The 25,069-nt window shown below is 41.5% G+C and overlaps 1 protein-coding gene across 6 annotated transcripts in view; it reads right to left on the bottom strand.

The window, feature by feature from the left end:
• Positions 1 to 25,069, bottom strand: part of SRGAP2 (SLIT-ROBO Rho GTPase activating protein 2) — a 226,819-nt gene that overhangs the window by 141,007 nt on the left and 60,743 nt on the right. The gene's annotated exons all lie outside the window — the stretch shown is intronic.

Below are 25,069 nucleotides of genomic sequence, written 5' to 3'. Positions count from 1 at the left end.
GGTCCATAATCTAACCCCACCTTCATTTTTTGTTTTTATTTTCATAGATATCAGGATGTAGCACAAGTATCTGGTCCTTTATAGGTGATCTTAGGTGATCTGTAAATGCAGTTCGCACCTTCTTCGTCTCCATGCCTCTCCCTTGCCAATGTCAGCCAGGCCAGCAGTAACCTCACCTGAACTGAAACTGAGCACCGAAGGATTGTTTCAAGCAGACAGAAGGCTGCACTGAAAAGCCGCCTACTCATCACTCATCAAAGCTCTCTTGTTCTGTGTTTTTTGGAGTCTGATTACAAGGGTGTTGGAGGAGAAGATCCACAGAGGGCATGTCAGGCATCTGGTTCTTGCCAGAGATTTCTGGGCCTCTTAAAGGCAACAGCCCTTGCTGATACTAATCCTAGAGGCATCTGTGCCCTTTCTATCCACTGACAGATAGAGACTGTAGCTGGCAGTAGTTATTGGGTGGGTAGACTGTGGGTGGACAGGATACTTGCAATGTTTATCAATATTACTTACAACTGACCCATTGAATAAGAGTCAGGCCATCTTTGGGTGAAAAGGTACCTAGTTAGTAACAGAAGGTGCAGGAGGATGTAGATGGGCAATGGGGCTGTCAGGCCCCTCTAAGTCACCTGTAATTCACTTAAGACTTTGCCTCCCTAATTTTCACTAACCAGGAGAGCAGAAAGGAATACACAGAATGGATGATGTCCACTCTCTGCTAAAAAAAAGAGGGGGCTAGGCTAATTGCCTTGATACCCATTAAGTCCCAGTGGGAGACCTGTCCTGCCCAAGGAATAAGCACTGCAGAGGAGGCCTCTGAGATACCCGACCTAATGTGAGACTCCCCCAAGCTCATCCAGCAGCAGGGAATCCCATCCTGGCCTCCTCGGGTGCCTCAGGGAGTGGGCGGCACAACACAAAGTGAGCCTGCCCTCAGGTATCCCTCCAGGCCCTGAAGGAAAGGAGCGGAAGTTCACTGGATACCCTTCGCGGGCCTTTATACATCATCTCATTTAATCTTCACAACTAGTCCCTAAGGTAGCCCCAACTATTCTGATTGCACAGATGAAAAAACTGAAGTAAGACTTGTTGAGTAATTTACCAAAGGGTCATACAATTAGGGTCAAGCAGGGCAAAAGCTCATTCAGGTTTGTCTGACTTGTCAAAGAGGTTGACAATGAGACGAGAGAAACAAACCACAAGTCTGGAGTCTCCGAAGGTATTTTTGGGTAAATCACAGTTTCTTTGTCTCCCACCCCTGGAACATCTCCTTCTCCACTTTGCAGTTCAGGAGTAATTCAGGTCCCCAGAGTCAAGTTCGGACCAGTCCACTGACTCACCAACTAGCCTACATTTCGGCTAGTCCCCAACTGGGCTGGATCCCTTCCCTGCTTCCTAAATCAACTCTACAGGGCAGCTCTGGAGGAAGTGCTTTTCTTGTCCTGTGAGCACACCCTGAGGGCTGCCAGTCAGCCCAGAGGGCAGAGAAAGCGAGAAAGTGATATCCCCACCCCTGATCCAGGAAAAGAGTCTCTGCTAATAGATAACCACCTGCCACTGAAGTAGATTTGTGATTTGACACCACCGAGCATCTCCCCTCCCACACAACCTGCGTGGAAGGAGAAGCTTCCCTGGGAACCCACACAGACATTTAAGGGAGACTCCCACCACCCTCATCTCCAGGCCTGCAGCCCCAAGGCAGAATGAGTGCTCTGTCCAAGGCAAAATGTGATGCCTCAAGCTTTTGCTGCTGCTGCAAAGACAAACAATGGTCCCGAAGAAGGCAGCTGTGCCAGTCCATGCATATAAGGGGCAGGAAACAATAGGCCACTGAATGCCAGCATGCCTGGGCCATGTGCCCAGGCTGGAGGCCCTTCTGCACCCTGACCTACCCACAAACTACAAGGGCAGAAAGAAGAAAGGGGCAATTTATAAAAACATGGAGGAATTCCTCACAGTTCCATCGTGCACTTAGGCAAGTATGCACGTGCACATGTGTGCACACTCAGGCACACGCACTCACATCATCCACATTGTGCTTCACCATACGAACTCAAAAAGGCTTTGCAATTCTAGTTATAGTTGGATAAGAGTTCATGGGGGCTAGGGATGATGAGATCCTTGTTGGTTCTGTGCTAGAGCGACATGGGAAGTCACTCTCAGTTTCCAGAAGCAGCTGTATCCCAGGAATGTGAATGAATGCCATGACCATTCACAAAGCCAAAGTACAAAGGTCACCGTGAACTATTTGGAGTGATATATGCCAAAAATGACCTCCCATGGGCACCTAACACAGCCCATTTATTCAGCAAATCTTTACTGAGCCCCTACTGTATGGTGGACCCTGTAGTAGGTGATAGTGACAGAATAAATAACAGGCCCGAGTCCTGCCCTAATGAAGTACAGCCTGACAAAGAAGAGGAAGAAAAAGAAAGCAAAGACAGTCTTTTTGCTTTTGTCCTGAATATTCTTTATTATAACATGGGCATGGAAAAAAGCCTCAACCTGAAGATGTAGCAGATAAAAATAAACAAGCAACGAGCCCAATAAAAATTCACTGTCTTCTGACTCTTTGTTTTTCTATTACATTTTTTTCTTTTAAATGATACTTAAATAGAAACTGCAGCTTCCCTTGCAAAAGGGACAAAAGTTTTAGAACAAATTTTCCGAGTTTCAGAGTTGACTTTTGGTTGATATTTCCTTCAAGATTCAAGTCAAAATTTGACCCTACCATTCTGGAATTAGACAGTGGTGATGGTTACACAACCTTGTGAATATACTCAAACAAAACAAAACACCCAGTAAACTGTACACTTTAAAAGGGTGAATTTTGTGATATGTGATTTATATCTCATTAAAAGATTCAACCCAACCAAATAGTTCGTTCTATTAAGCACCATTCTGCCAGCTAAGGGGAAAATGGCCTGATAAACAAGACACCAAAAGGAGGAAGGAATTCTTGGTTTCCATTTCTCCATTTCTATGGGCCAAATCTCAGTTCTGCATTAAGTATACTTAAAACAAATCTTGAAAGCTGCCACTCTGGACAGCAAACTTGGCCATGACATTGAACTACACTGGCAGATCACCATGCCATCAATTCTGAGGTGTCAGATCAAAACCTGGCAAGGAATGTTGTTATGCATTAGTTCAAGTCAGGATGGGCAGACACATCCAGCAAAGCTTCCCCTGGGAAATGCTGACTCTTTGTCCGTGCTTGGGCACAGCTAAGATCCTAACTATACCTGTTATGGGAGTTAGAAGGAGGCTCGTTTCCTTTTTAAAAAGATGCTGATGGGCCAAATGAAGGATGAAATTAGAAGAAAAACTAGCCCTACTAGGATACTGATCATTTAACAAAAGCAGTCATGGATCTGCCCCATAGACAATCATATAGATACTAAATTATAAAACACCTGCCAATCAAAAGGTGACACAGTCCTCTGAACACTGTCCTCAATTCAGAGCACACCCAAGGAATTCGCTAGCCAGCAGAGCACAGAAGGATTTCTTCAGCCTTATAGCTTTCAATTCAAAAATATTAGCCCATTCTTTCCTTCTTTCAAAATTCTTCTCCTTCTTCAGGAATTTTCTCTGATAAAGTCACACAGAACCCCCTTTTATGGAACCCAATTTCTCAGGAGAAAATGGGGGTGCGAGGGCAGGCCAGGGAAAGATGTAACCTTTGGAGAGTAACACAGGCACGTCCTTCCTTTATCCTTGATGTGCCAGCACCTAGGAGACAGGAGCTGCGACTCCCACAGGTTCTGTTCAGAGAGTGTGAAGCATGAGATCAGCCCAGGTTCCCCACTGAGAACCGGGCCTGCCAGTCTTTTTCCACAAAATCTGTCTCACCTGCTTTTAGCCCTTTCACAAACACATGATGTCACCTCAGCCACCTGAAGAATATTAATTCCTAGTACCTCCCCAGCAAGTGTTATATAAGAAGACAATCGAGGCTTTCATCCAGCTCTATCCTCCATATCTCTTACCAAGACCTCTTATCACAAGGGTAATCAGCCCTCTCAAAACTGTCCCCCAGGAAACAAAATGCTGGAATGCCCTGCCAAGTCTTACTCTTTGCCCTACTGGTTCGCTGTTTTACAGACTCAGTAATGGGAGGGCCCTTACAAATCTCCATTGGACGGAGCAGAGGACCAAAGCGTAGAGAAGGGAAAGGAATTGCCAGAGATCACACAGCTCTTTAGCTGCAGATCTAGGCTTGAAACCCAGGTCACAGAGTTCCCAAGCCAATATTCTTTCTTACTTACTCTTACTGCAAATATTTATTTGAGCACCTTCCAGGAGCTCTGAGAATAGGAAGACAAAAGTCCTCCCTCAAAGTTAGCCAAGGCAGTAGGGAAGAAATAAGAAAACGAACAAACAAACAAAGCCCCATAAAAACAAGGTGAAATAAGATAAGTAAACAAGGCATTCACACGGTGCCGTGAGAGCAGAGAGAAGAGAGACATGCATCAGCTTTAGTCCACTTACTATACGCCACAGCTTTCAGTGACTATACAGTATTACTTATCTACTAATCTAAGTTGTCAGTGTCCCAAGAAAAGGCCATCAAGCCACATTCAGTAAAGTAGAAAACAGCAAACAGTCTTCCTCAAAGAGAGTGACTAATGGCCTTTTCCTCATTACTTTACCCTATTGAATATGATGTAGAAATAAACACAAGTTAATCCAAAGAACCAACCAACAAGTAACTACTAAGCTTCCAGGATGTGTGGATATGAGAGATACTTATTGTCTTTCCTCCTTGCATCCACATCCTCCCCCACTCTCCTTCACATGAGTAATGCTGATTCTACCTGTGCCCTTTCCAAAGATGGTAGATGTTACCTCCAGGCCTTGTTTGGGAGCTGCAAGACCTGGGCACAATGAAAGTTGAGACTGCTGCCACCAGCTTGCCACCATGAATGGAAAGCCTTTTTGAGAACAGAGCTGACCTGGAGAAGCAGAGCTAAGAAATGGAAAAAGGAAACAAGTTCATGAATCGAGTCACAGCCAATGCCAGCCCTATCCCTGCACCTTTCCGTCACAGAAGCCGACTCACCTTTTTGCCTAAAATAGTTTGCACGGGGTTTTTGGCCTCCGGCAAACAAAGGAAACCTAATGGATATGAGGCATCCTGAACTTTCAGAAACATGAAGGTCCCTGTTCTCAAGGAACTTACGATCTAATTATGAAGATATGATAAAAATATACATTTTCAAAAATTATATATTTATAAATTAAATAATTGTGCTGGTATTTAATTTCCTAAAACTTTTTATGTTACTGTATACTGTAAATACATGAAATTAAAAATAAATCCTGTAAGCAACAGTTTTGAGAACTCAGAATGAGCAATGAGGACTAACCTTACTAAAGTAAGGATTCTTGAGGAAGACTAAACTCTTTGGGGAAGTAATTTGTCTGTTTGGTTCAGCAACATATTCTGGGGCCCAGAACAACACCTGGCATACAGTAGGTCTTAAACTGGTGGAGGGAAGAAAGGAGAGGAGAAAGATAGAGAGAAGGGACGAGATAAAAGTGTGAACTAGTATTCTGAGGATGGGCAGAATTTCAGTAAATAGAAGGGCAAGACGACATTATTCCAGAGAAGATAAACTGTAAGCCAAGAGACGGAATGTTGGAGCATGGCCTCTTTGTGAGGTCGCGAGGAGGGTGGTTAGCTAGAACAAAGGGAGACACTGGGGCCTGGCCAGAGATAAGGGTGCATAGGAAGGAGCAGCTCCAATGGCTAACAGTTTAGTCTGGATTTCAAGCAAACAGAAATAAAGCTGGCGAAAGTTTGTGCCATGATAAAAATGGAGCAGAAGGAAGATCAGAGTGCAAGAGGTCTGCTGGATGGATTCCTGGTCTTCTAGATTACAAGATAGAGTTGGCATTACTGAACAATCCAGACTAAATGGTCCAGAGGTCCAATGGGTAAGAGAATTCCATGGGTGGAAAATCCCTGTACAGGCTTTCAGGCCAGTGATCCTAAAGCTATGGATTCCAAACTGCCTCCCTATCCAATGGTAAGCAAACTGAACATGTGACAGAGATCTTTGGGTTCAAAGGTAAGACAGTCATCTTGGTGGGAGGAAGGAGGAGAGGTGACCTGGAGTCCTGGGCTCCCTCATATTACTTTTGACTATAGTTCTCTCTGTTGAATTTTAAGTTTGTGCAGCAGGTTGTCCCAAAGTTATCAAAGAAAGAACCTCTCCTCCCCTTGCATTAACTCCACACTACTTAAAAACAATGTGCATAGCTTTGGAGACAAAGAGAAACCTGCCAGTGGGAAGGAAGAGAAGAAAAATGGCTTTAACAGTTTCAAAAGGATGCTCAGTCATCCATTAACTTTTGAGCCTCCAAATGAAGCCACAGAAAGCAACCTCATAAAGCCGATGAGGCTAGAGAGTGTGAAGGGGTACAGATATCTCAATGAACTTTAATCATCACAATTGTTCTGGCAAGCTGCCTTGGCTCTTTCAAGTGACTCAATAGAAAGTCAAAGACAAAAGGCTCCCAAATGAACGAGCTGTCACATCAAATGCCAGAGTAGTAATTTTAGCTCCTAGGCCTTGCCTAAGATGTTTAAGAAACAGAATTCCCAAAATCTAGAATTAACTTGTACTACAAAGTAAAGATCTGGAATAAGATGACCAACAGCTCCTCTGGGAAATGTCACCTAGTCTGATGCCCTGATTCATCGCTGGAGCCAAATTGGAGTCATTTCCCACAGACCACAATTATCAACCAACAAATCCAGCAAATATTGTATTGATCTTATGCTGACTCTGTGCAAGGATCTAAGTGATAAACCACTGGAACACACAATCTAAGACATTATCTTGCTCTCAAGGAACTTACAATCCAATTGGAAAAAAAGGGACTACATGCAAAAATATTCAACATTATAAGATAGTGTCTGCTAAGTGCCAATATGATGGTCTCAGATCATGCTCAGAGAGAAGATGATCAGGATAAACCAGAGTGAACTTAAGTTAGTCTTGAGACCTTAGTTGAGATGTAAAGGTGATAAGGAAGCAGGGTTGTGTTTACTAGAGCAAAGGTAAGGAGGCAGAAATGGGCAGATCAAACTTAGGAGGCTGTAAGTAGAACACTGTGCCTTCAAGGTTAACTCAGAAGAGTAGGGGTGAAAGCAAGAGAGGGCCCACATGCACCATGACTAGATCAGATACAAACACAATTCAAAAGGGACCTGTAAACTGGACACAGGTAACAGTCTTGAGAAGCAGAAGGACAACACAAGGATTGTGAAAGCCCAAGTGATTCCCTACCAATAAACTCCTGAAAAGACCAAATGTCAATTTCAACATGCCCATTAAAGTAATGAGCAATGGTAAACTGTATATTGCTCAAGGCTCTAGCATAATCGCATAGAAAACAAACCAAATCAATACTAAAATCCAGATCCTAAATTCCCAGAGAGCTGGCTCTGGAGAGTTTGCTTCATTTTGTGCAGGACCCAGCTTGGCATACAGCACTTGTACATTATTTCAGATTTAGTTCAACGGGCATTCACCAAGCACCTATTAGTTATTGGGGAGAGGGACAAAGATGATTACAGAAGACAAAAAAATTCACTTGTCCTTTGAAGTAACTGTGGAACTTCGAATTGGAAAAGGCAGTTTTATTCTCTAGTCTAGACTTCCCAGGAGAGGTGAAGTCTGAAAATAGACATTTGGGAGTCATCAAGTAGATGGGAGTATGAAAACCTATGGAAGCGAATGCAGCTACCCACAGAAAGCATGTAGCATGAAAGAAAAGTCGGCCTAGACAAAGGGACGCCCCAATTTAGGTGGAAAGCAAAGCAAAGGAAGAGGAGATAGGAAAGTAGACTGAGTATGGAACAAGTGAAACATAAGAGTCAGTAACTACAAATCACCTAAATAAGATAGCAGGGCCAAGAGTTTAACTTTGGCAATTCAGAACCTATCATTACTGAAAGCCTGCTATGCTGGATCCAGTTTATATCACCCAAAATGAATACAGCTGTTTTGCCGACTGGCTGGAACAGCTTGTACTACTTAAGTTGCAATGGCTGTTCCTGGTTCTTCATGTTGTTGTGGGCCAGCCTAACAGTGCCTGCCTTATACCCATGCTGCATGCCTCTAGATTCCCACTCCAGGGTTTCCCTGTTGTCACTGAGGCATGAGATTTAGAGGAACTTGCTCAGCCACGAGCCATGTGACCAACAAACATAGGGAAGTGGAAGCTCCATGAAGTCAATCCTTGACGAATAGGAGATGGGAGGTGGCAAATGAAATCTCCCTCCTTCTCCCAGCGGACTGTTCAGACATGCAGTAGCTTCACATAATTTCTCTAAAGATGTCCCACAAGGCCAAATAATCAGCTTCTCCCTTGAAGCTGTGGCCAGCTTATAAGCAGCCCCCTATATTTGCTCTCCCTCCTTCGTTCCTTCCCTTTTCTCTTCATTCCTGCTTCCCTAGGATGTCACTCCCAAATAAAATATAAGCTTTTGCCCAGATTAAGACACTTACCATGTACTGGGCACTGTTTTAGATGCTGGGTAGACAGTCTCTTCCTTGATGAAAGAGATTCCAATGAAAGTATATGCTGAGCAGTTCCCTGAAAACAGCTAACCAATTATTTTTCAAGAATTCAATATATATGTTAAGTGGTTGATTGGTTATAAGAACTGATTTGGTTGACCACAGTTTATTTTCTATGGAAAAGTAAACTGTCTCCACAAAAGTCTTAGGCAGGCACTTTTTATATATTCAAGAGTTATCACAGATACCATTTTCTAAGTACTTAGTATGTGCTAAGCAAGAACATAGTAAATTGAGTCACCATTGAAGTGTAAAGGTACATTGTCCCATTTAATCTTCAAAACATCCCAATGGGATGTGTTTGCAGGAAAGCAGAGTGCTTCAGAGCATAAACTCTGTATTAAGAAAGACTTGGGCTTTAATTCTAGCTTGTAATCTACTAGTTGTATATCCTTGAACGAGACACTTAACTTAATCTCTCTAAATCTGTTTTATTATCTATAAAATGGAGTTTGCAACAACCACTTGAGCGGACTATTATGAGGAGTAGAAGAAATAATTTATATAAAACACTTAGATAGCCCAGTACCTCCCTCATGAAAAGTCAACCATGATTCCACCCACTTCACAGATGAAGGACCACTGAGGTTCAGAGAGATCAGTAAAAATTGCATGAGGTCACCCAGATTGTTACAGATCATGACAGGATTTGGATCCACATGTGTTTCATTCTAAAATGAGTGATCTTCGCCATTCTCCCACACTTGTTTAAGGCTGAGATATGGACTCATCTTGTTGTCTTTCATGCTAGAATTCTATAGTTCTAGGCTAGTAATATTGATTGGTTCGTAAAAAGGATCCTTTTAACTTATCAAAGAAAAGTCTTCATTCTCACAGTATTAACTCTGAATGTTTAAGTGTATATGTTTGGGGCGGAAAGGGGAAAATGCTTTTTTATCATTTCTTCTTGAAGGCAACAGTAACAAAAAGTCCATACTACCACCCAGAGATGCTATCAACTGGAGAGACAGCAAAGTAAAATCTGACCCTGGAGCCTGACTGCCTGGGCTCAAAGCGCCAGTCTATCAGTTACTAGCCATGTGACCCTGAGACAAGTTACTTAACCTCTCTATGCCTCAATGTCTCCCTCTGTTAAAATTCAATAATAATAGTACCTACCTCACAGGGTTTGTATGAGTTAATATTCATAAAATAATTAGAACAATTTCTGACACATTGTAAGCACTATATATGTTGTTGTTAAATACAGAAATAAAATTTCTCTCATGAATTCTTTGATCCTTTAACTTTCTGAACAAGTAGGTATAGAAAGTGAAAGGAATTATATAGAAGAAATTAGTGATTTCCAAACTATTACAAGTGCATGCATGCATGCACGCACACACACAGGAAATAAAAATTTCATGAAACAACACATATCCTTACTATATGCCATTAACTCTGATATTTTCTACATCTTTCTAAATGCTGGTTGTGGCCCACTAATTTGATTTCATGACCTATTAGAAGGTCTTGACCTGTACATTAAAAAGCTCTGGAATAAACCACATGACCACCAAAAGCAGGACTAGAACATAAGAGTCTTCAAACCACCCAACTCCTTCTTCGTGGTTATTATTAAATCAGAAAGGGCCTAAGTTTCGCTTCTTGCTGGAAAAGAAAGTGTACATTCTGGGTCCTACTCCATTCCCTCTACAGTTCATGTGAACACTAGAAACTCAGAGAACACTGAAAAACTGGTGGGCACTTCCTGTCTACACAACTCCTGTTTTTTTTGCTCAACCCAACGTGTCACCATTCCGCATCAGGGAGAGTTCCCTGGCCTGTCCTCTGAGTTTTGTCTTCCTGATTTTGAGGCTCAGCAACTGTAGTCATTGCTTACTATACCTCTGCAACAAAGAGGGTGCTGACCTAACACAAACAATGTTGTTATGGATTTAATAAACTGACTGTAAACAGAATAGATGAACCTTATTTATGGTCACGTTTTTTTTTTTAAAGAGTTCTTATCTTAGAAATAAGTACTAAAATATTCAAGGATGAATAATGTCTGCTGTTTGTTTCCAAGTAATGGAGGGAAGTGGGAGTGGGTAGGGGATACACGCAAAACAAGCTGGCTATGAGCTGAGGACTATCGAAGCAGGGTAACGGTACATAGGGGTTCATAATACTTCTCTCTACTTCGCATAGGTTTGAAATTTTTCATAAAGATTTTTTAACCTAATCAATGGCATATTTTAAAAAAAGCCTTAAGAGACTCATAGGAAATAAAAAAAAGAAAATAAATGGAACAGAAAAAATAATCCAGAGATATAATATAGGGTAATTTCCTTAAAACGATGGAAAAACTAAATCCACGGATAGAAAAGGCATAGTATACACTGAGAAATGTATGTAAAACAATCAACATCAAGACATACAATGTTTAAACTTTTGAACTTTAAGAATAAAGAATTATTTAGGAAGCAATGGCAAAAAAGCAACTTTTTTAACAAAATAGGGGGGGAAATCAGGGTGGTCTCAGATTTCTCCGTGGCAATATTAGAGGCCAGATAATGAAGCCACTGTGATCCAAGCTGAGACAAGTATAAAAAAGTGGAAAATGGCTCAGACATTCTCACATTTGAAAAATCTCAGTTGAGCGAGCATCCATTAACTCCTCCTGAGAAACAGAAATCCTGCACCCAAAAGATAAAACAAAACCCACAGGAACAGAGAAGCCATCGCTACAGGCAGCTGCTACAGTACCAACACCAAAAAATGGGAGCATGCAGGTCAGCCTGCAAATGTGAGAAACCCTGCCAAGGAAAAGAATCCAGATACGCTATGAAAACTGGGAGATAGGAAAGAAAGGTACATAGGACTGTAAGAAAATGAATCACCTAATCCTCCTTAGGCAAGGAATCAGCCGATCTGTCTAAAAGTTAAGATCTAGCTGAAATTTTAGTTAAAAATATTAATAATGACCTCAGCCTCCAAATGATTTTCATAATTATTTTCTTAACCTTAGAACTTACAGGAACTAGTATCTGAAGAAACATTTATCTGAATTTTAACGGTTCCCTCATTTACACTTGTTTCTTTTCTTTATGTTAAACTCAAGTAAAATTAAATTCAATTGTTTTTATTTTTAAAGCACATATGGCAATAATGCCATTTTTATAAAATTATTTCATCCTCACTAGCTACCCTTCTGTTTACGTGTACCAAATGTGAACACTGGAAGAGAAAGTCCATGTGCCCCATCACTAATCCACACCTTATCCTCCTACCTGTCTTACCAACCCAGCTCCTGTCCTAGCCTTTTCTATCCACCTGCACAAGAGAAGCTACCCTTTCTCAATCTCTCAAGGCCTTTTCTCCTAAAGTTATACACTAACAGTTGACCTCTGAACAACACAGGTCTGAACTGCTTAGATCTGCTTACATGTGGATTTTTTTCAATAAAAATATAGTTGGCCCTTCATATCACCAGGTTTCACATCTGCAAATTCAACCAACTGTGGGTCGAAAACAGTATTTTTAACCCATGATTGGGAATTTAATGCAGAGGATCAACTATATGTATTGTTATACACCATTTTATATAAAGGACTTGAGCATCCACAGATTTTGATCTCCCCTGGGGGTCCTAGAACCCATGCCCTGTGGATACCTAGGGAAAACAGTATGACAGTTAAGTTTTGGAGGAGCTGAAAATTTTAAGCGAATTTTCAACTTCATGGGGGTCGGTTGACCCATGTTGTTCACGGGTCAACTGTCTTTTCTGAATCATCATTTCCCCTCTCTATTGAATCATTCTCATAAGCAAATAAACATGCCATATTTCCGTCTTATTAAAAAAAAATTTTTTTTCTTGATTTCCCCCTTCCTCCTAGCCACTTTTTCATGTAGCCTTCTCCTTACAATAAAATTCAGAATGGTTGTTCATATTCCCTGCTTCCACTTCCTCTCTTTCTTTATTCTCTCCAGCCTACTGTTACCAAGCTCTTGCTTCTTCCACCCTTGTCGTGGGTGGTAATGACCTCCATACTACCCAACACCACCAATTCTCAGACTCAGCTCACTCCAGCACCACCAGGACTAGACGGAAGGGATCACTCCCTGACTCCCTGGCCCCAGGACAGCATCCTCTCCTAATACGCCCCCTGGACACACATTCTTAATGTCCTTTGCTGGACCCTCCTCCTCTTTTCCAACCTCTAAATGCTGAAACACCCCAGGGCTGAGGCTCAGGACTCCTTTTCCATCTCTACTCACTTCTTAGCAGACCTCTTCCAGGTCCATGCCTGGTATATCTCCAGTCTAGACCTCTCCCTGATTTCCTGCCTCCTATAAACGACTTAGCATTTCCTCTTAGTTGACTGATAAGTACTTAGAATTTAACAGCCCCAAACCTAAGCTCAACACTTACCCTGATCCCCATGTTCACTATTTCAGTAATGGCACCACCATTCATCTGCCAGGCCAAAACCTTAAGAGCTATTATTTACTCTTTACTCTTTCTCAAAGTCCCAATCCAATTCATGAACAAATCCTGCCAGCGCTATCTTTAAAATGTGCCCAGAATCCAACCACTTATCCCCTCCACCATTCCTGACTTAGTCCAATTTGGCATCGTTTTGTTCTGAATAACTGTGGGAGCTTCCTAACTGGTCCTGCTACTGCTACCCATGCTCCCCTATAATTTATTCCTTGCTCATCGCCTCCAACACCTGGAGAAAAGCTGAAAGCTTTCTAAAGCCTGACATGGCCTAGTCCCTGGCTATCTCTCCAGTCTCATGCTTACTCGCTGGTCTCTAGCCACACTGGCCTCTCTGATCACAGAAATGCCAAGCACACTCCTACCTCAGGCCCCTGCATAATGTTTCCTCCCACAATCAGATGGTTAGCTCCTTAACTTCACTTAGCTCTGCCCAAATGTCACCTTCTCAGAGCAACCTTTGTGGTCACTCCGTCTGAAAGAGCACCTAACACTCTGTATGCCCCTACTCTATTTTATTTTCTTCATGACACCTATAGATCTATTTAGGTATATGTTTATCATCTTCTCCTCCCACAAAAACATGGTAGCAGGGACTTTGCTTTTATTCACTGATGAATCCTGGTGCCACAATGCCTAGCGCATAGTACGCACTCAGTGAACACTCACTGAATGAATGAATGAATGAATGAATGAAGAGCTTTTCTGGTGTAATGGAAGTTGGAACAATTTACTGCTGACTTTGTACTATTCAGTATTTCTTGAATTTTTTTTAAATGAGCACTTCCTATTTCTTAAGAAAGCAATAGCTATTCCTTTAAAAATTAAAACAGAAAACCAACCAAAAAGATGCATTATCTAATCAGCTCTGCTATATTTTGACAAGTGTTTTTGCCCCATTATTTATGATAGCCACAAAAGAAATCACAATATAATGCCCACAAGGCATTTTTCATAATTAATGAAACCTTTTCAGGAGGCAACTTTACTGGAACAAAAGTTTTAATTGCCCAGGGCTGACCAAAGAGTGTGAAGATGAGGCTCCCAAGCGAGAATAAAAATTAGCAAGTTTTTCCTAAATACCACTTCCCAGTATATTTTTTTCAATATTGCTGCCCCAATCCAGAGGCCAGAGTCTGTTAGCATCCTGCAAATGAAAAAGTGTTATGGTCTTTGGTAATACTCAATATAGAAAATAAGAGTATCACTTTCAAAAAAAGCTGGCACTTTCTGAACATGCAATAACCAAGGTCACAGAGTCACAGAGGCTAATGAGATTTAAAAAGGTCCCTGAGAGCACCAGTGACTCATATATCACCTGTACCTCCAGCCGACCATACCAACACCTAGCAGCGTCAGTCAGCAAGTGGCACGATCTGCTTCTTCCACTTCCAAGAGGCCCTGAGAAACATGGAGAGCACAGGACCACCCCTCAGCCACTGACGAGTGAGGCCCAAAGGCAACTAGAGACACGAGTGGCGCACAGAGCTAGGCCACAGTTTCAGTGTCTCCTTTTTACCTCGAGTGTTATCTGTACCTTCTGCTCCTTTCATGACAAAGAAGGAAGCAGCAATAATCTGTCCTCTCTGGAAATATAGTCTAGTAATCTGCATTGTGGGATTTACAATAGACATTATCCACCCCTGTGCGGAATTCAAAACCTGTTCTCCTAACGCTTCCACCTGTATCTCTGAGGCTGCAGACCATGCAGTAGACTGCGAAACCCCAGCAGTTCACACAAGTCTTCTGGGGCCTTCACACGGTTAACGGCTGTCACGGCAAGGAACTCGTGAAATTTCCAACTTCATTTTAAGGCGTACTTGGTCCCAAACTAAGCATGATATTTTAATTTTAAATTTATTTTGACAAATCACACTTTTCCTACAAATTTACTTAAATTGATTAAACGGTACACATTGCTTGTTAAATGAGAAAAGAAAAAGTTATATAATGGAGGCTATTAAAATATTAAGTTTATATTAATATAAGCTGTATCATATAATTTTAATAACATTGATTAAAAGAAAATGTTTTACCTGAATTCCCTTCTTTATCATAGTTTATAAAAGTGACATTATTTTTTAAATTCCTGTAGGGGTTCACAAAATTATATTACTTTGAAAGGAATTCATAAATTGTAAAATGTTGCAAAATGCCAGTCTAATAAAAAGTCTTTTAAATCAAACTCACAGTAATTTTAACCAGCCTCCTTTCTCTTGAACCTGGGCCTGCCTTCCCAAGGGCTAGTCTACCAGAGAAGTCAGATTGTAAAAAGTAATTGCCGTGTGATGAGCCCAGTATCTGGGGAAAAGAGGGTGCTGTAAGAACATATAGTAGACAAGCCTACACTGGTCAAGGGCTCAGCGACAGGTTACCAGAGGACCTGAAGGATCAAGTGAGCCAGAGGAGGAGGATAGGGAATGAGCTCCAGCCCAGAGGGAACAGCATGTTCAAAGGCCCAGAGGCAAGAGAAAGGAAGCCATGCACGAGGAATTGAAACAATCTAAGAAATTCGGAGTAGCTAGAGCACAGAGTTTAAATGGGAGAGTGAAAAAAGATGAGACTGATTAAAAAGAGAGGCAGGGGTCAAGTCCTGGAGAGTACTGTAAATAGTCTGAAGAAGAATGGAATTTTTCCTAAGAGCATGGGAAGCCATTAAAGTGAACATGAAGTAGAAATTAGATAAGCAAACTACGGTGTTTTTAATGACATAAGTGTTCTCCAACAGAGAACCAAAGTAGAAAAGAAATGTGAGCTTTTTTATTTTTAGAGGGTTCAAGGCTTCCAAGACTCTTCTTAAATGACTCCCTCAACTTGAATTTTCCAAATAAAGTAAATTGCAAATGCCCCACCAAAACACAAAAAGCCTAAGGCTTACAAACATTAATCAAAAAACCCCCGACCACATGCTCTGAACTTGTGAATAGATCAGTGCCATCATTTAGACATTAGGGACAGGAGCAGGATTCTGCACGCGTCAGAAGATTTGGGTCTCCGGGTTTCACTTTCCTCATCTGAGAAACTGTGATAAGTTTGAAGGCCATGTCTCAAACAATATAAGTAGAAAGAATTTTTACTAGCTGCTTTTACTCAATCCTCGAAAGAGACAAAAAGAAGTAAATGCTTCACAATGAACAGTATGTCTACAGTTAAAGGCTGTCTGCTCATTTCACTGCTGAAAAAACACTCTACTGTTCAAATCCATAGATGGGCGTGCTCAGAATTTGTCAGCAAGAAGAAAATTCAGAGCAAAGTCAGCTGACAAGAAAAACACACTTAACTAAATAAAATAAAAACTAAAAAAAAAAAAAAGACATTAAAACTCAGCTCTTATTCAATCTGGTTCCACAGTCGTGGGATAGGCTTGGGCCAAACACAGTTGGCAGAAGTAAATTAGCCTGGATTTGGGAGACCTGGGTTCTAGACCCTGAATATACTCTGTGATTTGCAGTGATATTTCTTTTGCAGAATTAGTCATGATTTTAATGTCCCAAAAAGTTACTACTGATTTTAAAAATCAACGAGAAAGTAAAAGTAAAGTGTTGTGGGTTTCGTCAGAAAAAAAGCACTCCATTTCGTATTATATTGTTTGTTGGTATTTGTTAAGGACATTATAAAAAATAGTTTAAAATTATTTCATGTATCTCTAGACTTTCTGGGCAGGAATTGTGTCAAAATTTATTTTAAAATACATTTTTAAAACATTAAAATACATTTAGAGAAAAATACATGAAAGAATATAGTAGTCTGGTTGATCCTAATTTCCTCAGAAATTTCATTTTCCTTTACAACAGAGTAACTTCCCCAACTTGTAGAGGGAGGAGAAAAAAACCCTACCCCAGTTCTTTATTATTAAATGGCACATTTCTCTGAATAAAAGGCCGAGAGCATAGTTCCTCTAATTCATAAGCTTGACTCCAAAGCATTTTAAATACACTCTCCATTATAACACTCAGCATAGTGTATAGTAATTAGCAATTTACAACTGTCTTCCCTGCCAGGGCACAAGCGCCACAAGTCCAAGACCATGTCTTATTTGCTGTTACATCCCAGCACCTAGCACAGAGCTGGTATAAATCCTGAATTGAAATAAATGGAAATAAGTTGTGCTTTCTTTGTCTTCAATAATGAACCCTTCGCAGATTCCAACAAAGCCTCAGAGTTAACTACATGCAGATCCGGGTTCAGCTAGACTCACAACGAAGATTTCTGCCTTCCCCGCTCTTCTTCCCTTTCCTTCTCCACCTCCAAAGGGGAGTTCCCACTGGAAATTGCATAATTCTTTGTGCAGAGAGAAACAACAAGCTTAGTTCCTGTTGACCTGAAGAGCATTATGTTCTGGCATTTTCTACCTTCGCAGAAGAGCAACAAACTCAATCTGGGTGGTTTTTCTATCTCAGTTAAAACTGTCATTCAAACTTCTACTTTTGTCTCACAGAGATGTAACCTTCTGAGGCACTCATTTCTCTATCCTCATCAGTCCTACAATAAGCAAATACAACTTTCGGACAGTCTAAGAGAGTGTTTAACTTTTTCTGATCATGACCCATAATGAGCAATACATGTTACATTGTGTTCCAGCACACACACACACACGCACACACACACACACACGCACGCACAAGTGTGATGCAACAATATTTACCATTCCTACATCCAATTCACTTGTTCTGTCATATGTTCTATCTTTTCTTGATCCTGTGCTATTTACACTTTCAAAAAAGTTGGTGAATGATCAATTAAATTGGTTTCACAACCTGCTGAGCAAAGGGGTCACAATCTGCAGTCAGAAAACACTGTTGTGGGGCCAAGGCTCTGGTCAGCGTCTTCAAAATCAGTTTGAAGACTTTAGATAATTACACAACAGCTCTTAGAAAACAAGTAGAAAATCAGGTGCACAGAAAAAAATTTCATCTGAACTAAATTATCCCACATCTTCCCAATGAAAATCCCAACACAATTGGACTTCATAACACAAAGAAACACAGACACTTGGTCAGGGCTAGACTGGACCCCAAAAGAGGTTTCCCCTGCGATCCGAAAGTAGAGCATTCTTATGAAACCTTTCGTAAACTGAAATGGCGTAAAGTGAAGAAGAATAATCATTAATTTTATATGGGAAAACTGTTTGAGCATTCCCAGACCTGAAAAATAACCTATGAAATCATACTAAATAACACATAAAACCTATAGTAAAACGTATAGTAAAGGCAGGAATGAAACGACAAATAGCCTACAAAAAGTAGATTATGTACAGTACAGTTTCACTTACCAGTGTGCGAGGCCTCTATAATGGCCCGCTGCAAAACAAACAACATTATTTTCACTTTTCACCCTTTTTTTGTAAAAGTAAAAATCCTCTTCGGATTTCTTTTGGTTAGCAAAAACATATCATTGTAGGTCTTTCGTAAAAGCAAAGTGGTGTAAAACCAACTTTTGAAAAGCAGGAGATTACCTGTATGCCCAATATCCAACTAGGCCAAGAGAGAACTCCTGCTCAAACGGACTGCCTCCGGAGTGAGCCCCTGGTTACACTTTTTTGGGTGCGAAGGAGGAGACACTGATACAGTCTGTCCACCTCTTCCTGGGGTTTGAGTTTGAAAGTGCTTTCACTTCTATTGCCTCACTTAAGCACTGTTAGAAAGTTCATTTTCAGAATTAGAAAATATCATGTAGGTGGTGTAGAAAAGTGTTTCAGGATGCTCTCTGCAGTAAGAGGGCTGACAGTGGGGAAGCACTTTGAGAATTTGACTAAAATTATGCTGAAAATCATATCTGAGATTCTTGAGAAGCAGAACAAGGAGATAAGAGTAAGCTATGTGGTCTTCCTGTTCAATGGGCCAAGGAAGGGTGAGTGGGAGGAATCTCACCAATCTACCAATCTACCAAGCCTCAAAAAGTGCAGGTCTCTACTAAGGCTTTGATGCAAATTTCACTATATCCTCTTTCATAATCAACCTCCCCACCTCCCCACCAATTCCTGAAGGGAAACTTTATGGAGTTCAGAAGACGGGAGATGGAAAGCTGAAACATTCTATGACATCTAGTATGATATATAGATACAAATGTAGATATATACAATGGAATATTACTCAGCCATTAAAAAAAAATGAAATCCTACCATTTACAACAACATGGATGGACCTAAAGGTTATTATGCTGAGTGAAATAAGTCAGACAGAGAAAGATAAATACCATATGATTTCACTTATATATGAAATCTAAGGAACAAAAAGAACAAACTAATCAAAAACATACTCACAAATATAGTGGACAATTTGGTGATAGAGGGGAGGGGGTTTGGGGGCTGGGAGAATGAGGTGAAGGGTTAAAGAAGTACAAATCAGTAGCTAATAGTTGGTCATAGGGATGAGGAGCACAGCAGAGGGAATGCAGTTAGATTAATATGATGGCTAGGTGGAGGGCCGGGGGAGGGAGGGAGGGAGTAATTGGGGGGATCGTTTTATGAACTATATAGATGTCTAACCAATGTACTATATACTTGAAACTAATTTAAATAAATAAATTGAAAAGATAAAAAAGGTAAAAAAATAATAAAAGCTCCCCACCCCCATTTTAAAATGCAACCGGACCTCACTACGTAGCATTCCTGATACCTCCTTAACTGTACTTATTACCTTCTAAATGCTAAGTAATTTACCTGTTCATCATGTTTATTGTTTATCTCCCTCTTCCCCCACTGGAATATTAACTCACAGAGATCTTTGTTTTATTAACTGATATTAAAAAAAAGTACCTAGAGTACCTTCTGGTGTAGGATAGATGATCAATAAATATCTGCTGAATGAAAAGATAAGTGAATAAATGAATAAATCTATAGCATAAAACAGAACTATCTCTTCATGTACTCTGTGATAGCTAAAAAAGAACAGTGCCTTCTAGTCACAGATAAGGATAAGTGACTGAAATGCAACTGTTTATTTACACTAAAGTGTAATAAACTATCAGTATAAATTAATAATACCAGATCCTTTTCTATTTTCAGAGCTGTAGTTGTTATCTGCAAGGCAGGAATGCCAGCCACCACAAATAAGGAGAAAAGAGCAAAGAAAAGAGAGATGTTTATTAAAAAAATAACCCAAACTTCTAAAAGTTCACAACTTATTTATGAGCTGTTTCTATTTACCTTTACCTGAGAAAGGTCAAATAGAAGTTTTAGAAAGATATTCTTATCAAGTCTCTGAATGCCTATAGCTCCATCTAGAATGGCTCATGAAGAAATATGTTTATACTTACCTAATACAGTCTTTTTAATGAAGCAGTGTAGCTCTGAAACATGAAGAAACACAATTTCCCCTCATTCAAGTAAGATACGAAATCGAATTTATACAATGGCTAGACTGTGAACACCAACAAGATCTTGGGTTTATCTACTGGCTCCAAGGGTGATAAATGAACATTTTGGAGACTAACCTAAAAGCCAACAGTTTGGATTCCCAAACCTGAAAACTTCACAGGACTGGGCAGCAAATATCCAGCCGCTGCACAGTAACAATTCAGGATCCTGTGCCTGCTTCTCTGTGGGAAGGCATGACCCAAAAATAAAATAAGAGAAGTTAAAAGATTTCCCCATTGGTCTTATCTTCGGTGCCTCTGAGGAGTTAGTGCCCTGGAGTCCCAGCCTAAAGAAAACCCCAGAAAGGATTTCAGACCACAAAGTGGCAATTTCAGAAGGAAGAGGCCATAAAACAATGAAAGAGGGAATGGGTTAATCTGGAGCTGGTCATAAGCCATATGTCTCAAGCAGCATGGCTGAAAATGGCCATCTCACATCAGTCATTGGCTTTTCAACCCAGGCAATTTTCTTAACTCTCCCATCCTTCCCCACCAAAACACATTTTATAATGAAGGGGAGGGCTGCGGAGAGAAGGCAGAGGGTTAGGTTCCTGACATCCAAACCCCTCAGGCAACCTGAATTCACCGAAGCTATTCTCCCGGGAGGGGGCATATTGTGACCAAGCTTCCTGCAGCCCCTTCTGCCATCTGCAAAATTAAATTAAATGGTCCTTCGCTTTTGAAATCCTGCCATCAGTGTACCAAAGGGAACATCTGAATATACCAGGCAGGGATGATAGCTTTTCCTTTTTACCAACATACACAAATCATTAGGAGATTAAGTCTCTGAATGGCTAATGTGCATTTTCATAAAGTAGGAGAAGTTAAATGCTCAGTCTAACACCCACGTAGAAGGGGCTGAAAGGGACTGGGGTTGCACTTGCGGCTGCCCTGGGAAGATGATTAAGAGCAGGGCAGATAGAAAGTTAAGGGTTTTTTTTGTTTTGTTTTGTTTTCACCTCACTTCCATGGGGTGGGGGATTCGGGGTAGGATACAGACATGGGAAACCAAGGGCCAAGAGCGAAGGAGAGAAGCCCACGCCACGCCACCCCACAGGAGCTCTTTACTGTGGGGGTTAAATCCAAGGACTCTGGAAGGCCGCAGACGGATGCTCTAAGGCAAACTGGGGTTGAAAGCGAAGGAAGGCATTCCGGTCACTCTGAGTCCTTCCTGCTCTGCCACGGTTTTCACTTTCTGACCCTAAAACCCAGAAAAAAGATTCTGAAGGCTTTAGCTAGCTCCCCTACTTCACCTAACTGAACAATTTAATTCATCTGTTATTTCCACACCCACCTAGTCTCACTTCCAATATGCCTAAATTTGGAACAATGGAAGCACGTAGGTGAAAAAGAACAAAGAAAGGAAAATTCAGGAAATGACAATCTTCAGAACAGCAATATATAATTTAAAAGTAACTCAGACTGGGAACAGACTTTATTTGAATCTAAAATTACATACGAATCATGTTTAATTCAAATGACTTCAATCCAACTAATCTTTACTGAGCACCTACTACCATGCCCTGTGGGGAAAGACAAGAAGTGACTGGACAGAGTCCCGGTCAGTCTAAACCACAGAGGGGGCCTTTTCGGAAAACCTAGCAGAGGCTCTGGTTTGGGGATATTTAATAAGGAACCTGTGCCCGCGTAAAGGCCACTCTTTACAGCTCCTTTGGACCTATTTGCCACCCCCACCCCCAGAGTGGACAAAAGAGGAAAGTTAAAGAAGGCGAAGCAGAAGCAGAGAGAAATCAGACGCTACCAGCAAAGCTGAGGAATATATGATTCTTGATGAGCCATCTGGCAGGAAGGATGGTAGAAAGAATCCTTACATCATATTCTTCTCTGAAAAATTACAATCTGCAAGGGAGGTTATTCACCAAGGTTTTTTTTAAACCACCATAGTTCTTAATTAGCGTTATTTGTTTTCCTTTGCCCCCATCCTGTTCTGAAAGATACAGAATTTTTCAGAGAATTAGGAATAAAAGTACCTCTTGATCCAGGATATAGAAAAAGATAATAGAGTATCAAAATCGACTGGGTGAGAAGGTAGAGGGGAAAAATCAAAGCAGCTGGGAGCAAGGGAGCTCTACAAAGCTCCCTGCCTCACAGTGGCTACACTCCCAAGCCCAGCATCTAGCCGTTTTCGTAGAAACGCATGGCTGACATCACAAAAATGTCATCAACCAGAAAGCTCACAAATCCTCATCCTTCACCACAATGATGACACACAGAAGGGTTTGTATGAAAACGAAAAGTTCCCTAGAAGGCCTAACTCTGACGGTCATCAAAACTAGGACAATCTCTTTTGGGCTTTCACATTGGCATCCTAAAAGAGGGGCTCCAGGGCCTGGGTGGGTCTGAAACTGAAGTGACATGAGACCTCTCTGCCCCTTACTTCTACTGTCAACGTCTGCCAGGAACCAGCCAAGAGCAAAAGTCCAGACCCTTCAGGCAGAAGGATTCTCACTCTGGATCCCAATCCTTCTCTGAACAATTCAACAGCATGAACAATCCATAGTTCACAACGAAGATACAAGGACACAGAGGAAGAGCCAGGGTGACAGAGCATGAATTCAGATTCTGGTAAAGGACACAAATACGCAGACATCTTCTTCCCCTGACTAAGAACGACAGCCAACCAGGTGTATGGAGGAAAAAGACCTGCGAGGTCTAGTACACATCACATCTTGCGCTCCTTCCTCCCAGCAATCACTGTCCTCAGGAGATGACCGGAGGCGAAGGTGCTGCAGGAGACGCAGTGTCTGCTCCCATCCTGCAAGGCCCCAGCAGGGCTGCCTGCTGGAGCTCGGTGCTCTCACAACACACAGTTCCAGGGACCCCCAACGGCATGTGAGCCAAGCTCCAGGCTTTCAGAGACGTAAAAAGTGGGGTGAAGGAGTCTGTGGCTGCACAGGTGGAGAGAAAACGATGATGCAAAAGAAAAGGGCGTCATCTTTCCTGATGACTATTTTCTTCATTTTTCCTTCCTGTGTTTTCCAAATTGCCTATGATAAACATGTTGCTTTTCTAATTAGAAAAAAGGCCACCAACGTTACTAAATGTTTTTAAAAGCCTACGTGAGCACTATCCACAATGCTTTGAGGCAGAGCTCTGGGCTGCCCCACCCCATGGGGAGGAGGAAAGCAGAGAATGGGAAGCGGAAAGAGAAAGAATGAAAGAAAATCCAGTTTTTATAAAAAAAAAAAAAAAAAGGAGAAAATCTAGGGGGTGGGGAAAGGGTAGGAATTTCCTATGATTCAATGTGCACACTTAGAAAAAAATTAATTTATGACAGAAAGCACCTGGTTAGTGTGCTGCATAAGAAAGTACTCAAAATAGAGAATCACTATTTCTGGGTTTGTTCTGAGAAGACAGATTTCTAACCCTGTGTTTTCCCCTGGGTGTGTCAGGGCCATAAGACAGCTGGTAGACAACAGAATCCTGAAGGCTTGGTTTCTCTAGTGTCTCCAAAGCTTGCCTTGATTTCAGGAGGGCCAGAAACTGCCCGGGGACACTGCAGAGCAGACAAGACAGGAGCGCCAGGCCCCCATGCGTATGGAGAGTTCTGCTCACCCTCCATTTCTGCTCTCCTATGGCCCCAGGAAGACTAGGGTCTGACAGGTTCTTCGCCACGAGTCTCATGAGGGAGCCTTACAGCATTAATTCAGGGTTACGTGGGCCTGGCCTTAGAAGAAGTGTACACCAGTCAGGGGTGAGACAGATGCCAGTTCCCAACAGAAACGTCTGCTCCTTCCAGCTCAAGAAAATCTGTTGGCAGAGAATACTGCAGGAGGATTTGTTGTTGTTGTTGTTGTTGTTGTTGTTGTTGTTGTTGTTGTTGTTAGAAAAAAGCTAAAAAGCACACCACAGAAAAGGGGGCCAATTCTATTAGGGTACAACCAACCCACCAGGCCTTTTAAGAGAAGCGAACCAAAATCCTGCTTCTGAAACTCTTGTACATGGTTACCAAACCTGAGGCCACTCCTCTCGCAGAGAAGGGCGCAGTTCTGCTTGTTTAAAGCTCTCTCACCAGTCACCGCCCGGTCAATGTCCACTGTTATGGGCTGAAAACCCTGAATTATAGAAAGGAAGTTTATTTAGGTTCTTCTCTGGGTTAAGGTCTACACCTGCCTGCGTCTAGACCCTGCGGCACCAATGGAACCTGAGAACTGAGAAACCCTGAAGAGAAGCTGTTTATTCACTCAAAGAGCACCACCACCCACCCCGCACCCTAGGGCGCTCAGAAATCTACAAGGGCATTTTTTCATCGCCACAGTGATTAAGAATGTGCTACTGTAATTTACTTCAAAGGGACAGGGATACAATTCAGCCATCAGCACCTCTGCTAAGATTCATTATGAACCGAAGGGGTTTGATTTTGACTTAGATTTTCCTAAATGAGTATTAATATTTACCTGGGGAAAACACTTTCTGACAGTATTAAACAGTAAACAATAAGAAATAAGCGTCCCTCCTAACTGGTACCTTGCCTCAAAGTTCTATACCTCTGAGGGAACACTGACACTATTCTCTTGAATATCTTTCCAGAAATATTCTGTATATAGAAGCTTCTGTGTATGTGCCCCTCCCCCCTTTAAAATATGGCTCTCCACCATGTTTTGTTCATTTATCGGTGTATCTTGAAGTTTTTCGTATCAGTGCACGT

This window comes from Rousettus aegyptiacus, unplaced genomic scaffold, assembly GCF_014176215.1.
Source record: "Rousettus aegyptiacus isolate mRouAeg1 unplaced genomic scaffold, mRouAeg1.p scaffold_m13_p_17, whole genome shotgun sequence".
NCBI lineage: Eukaryota > Metazoa > Chordata > Mammalia > Chiroptera > Pteropodidae > Rousettus > Rousettus aegyptiacus.
This window is presented reverse-complemented; position numbering and strand designations above follow the sequence as displayed.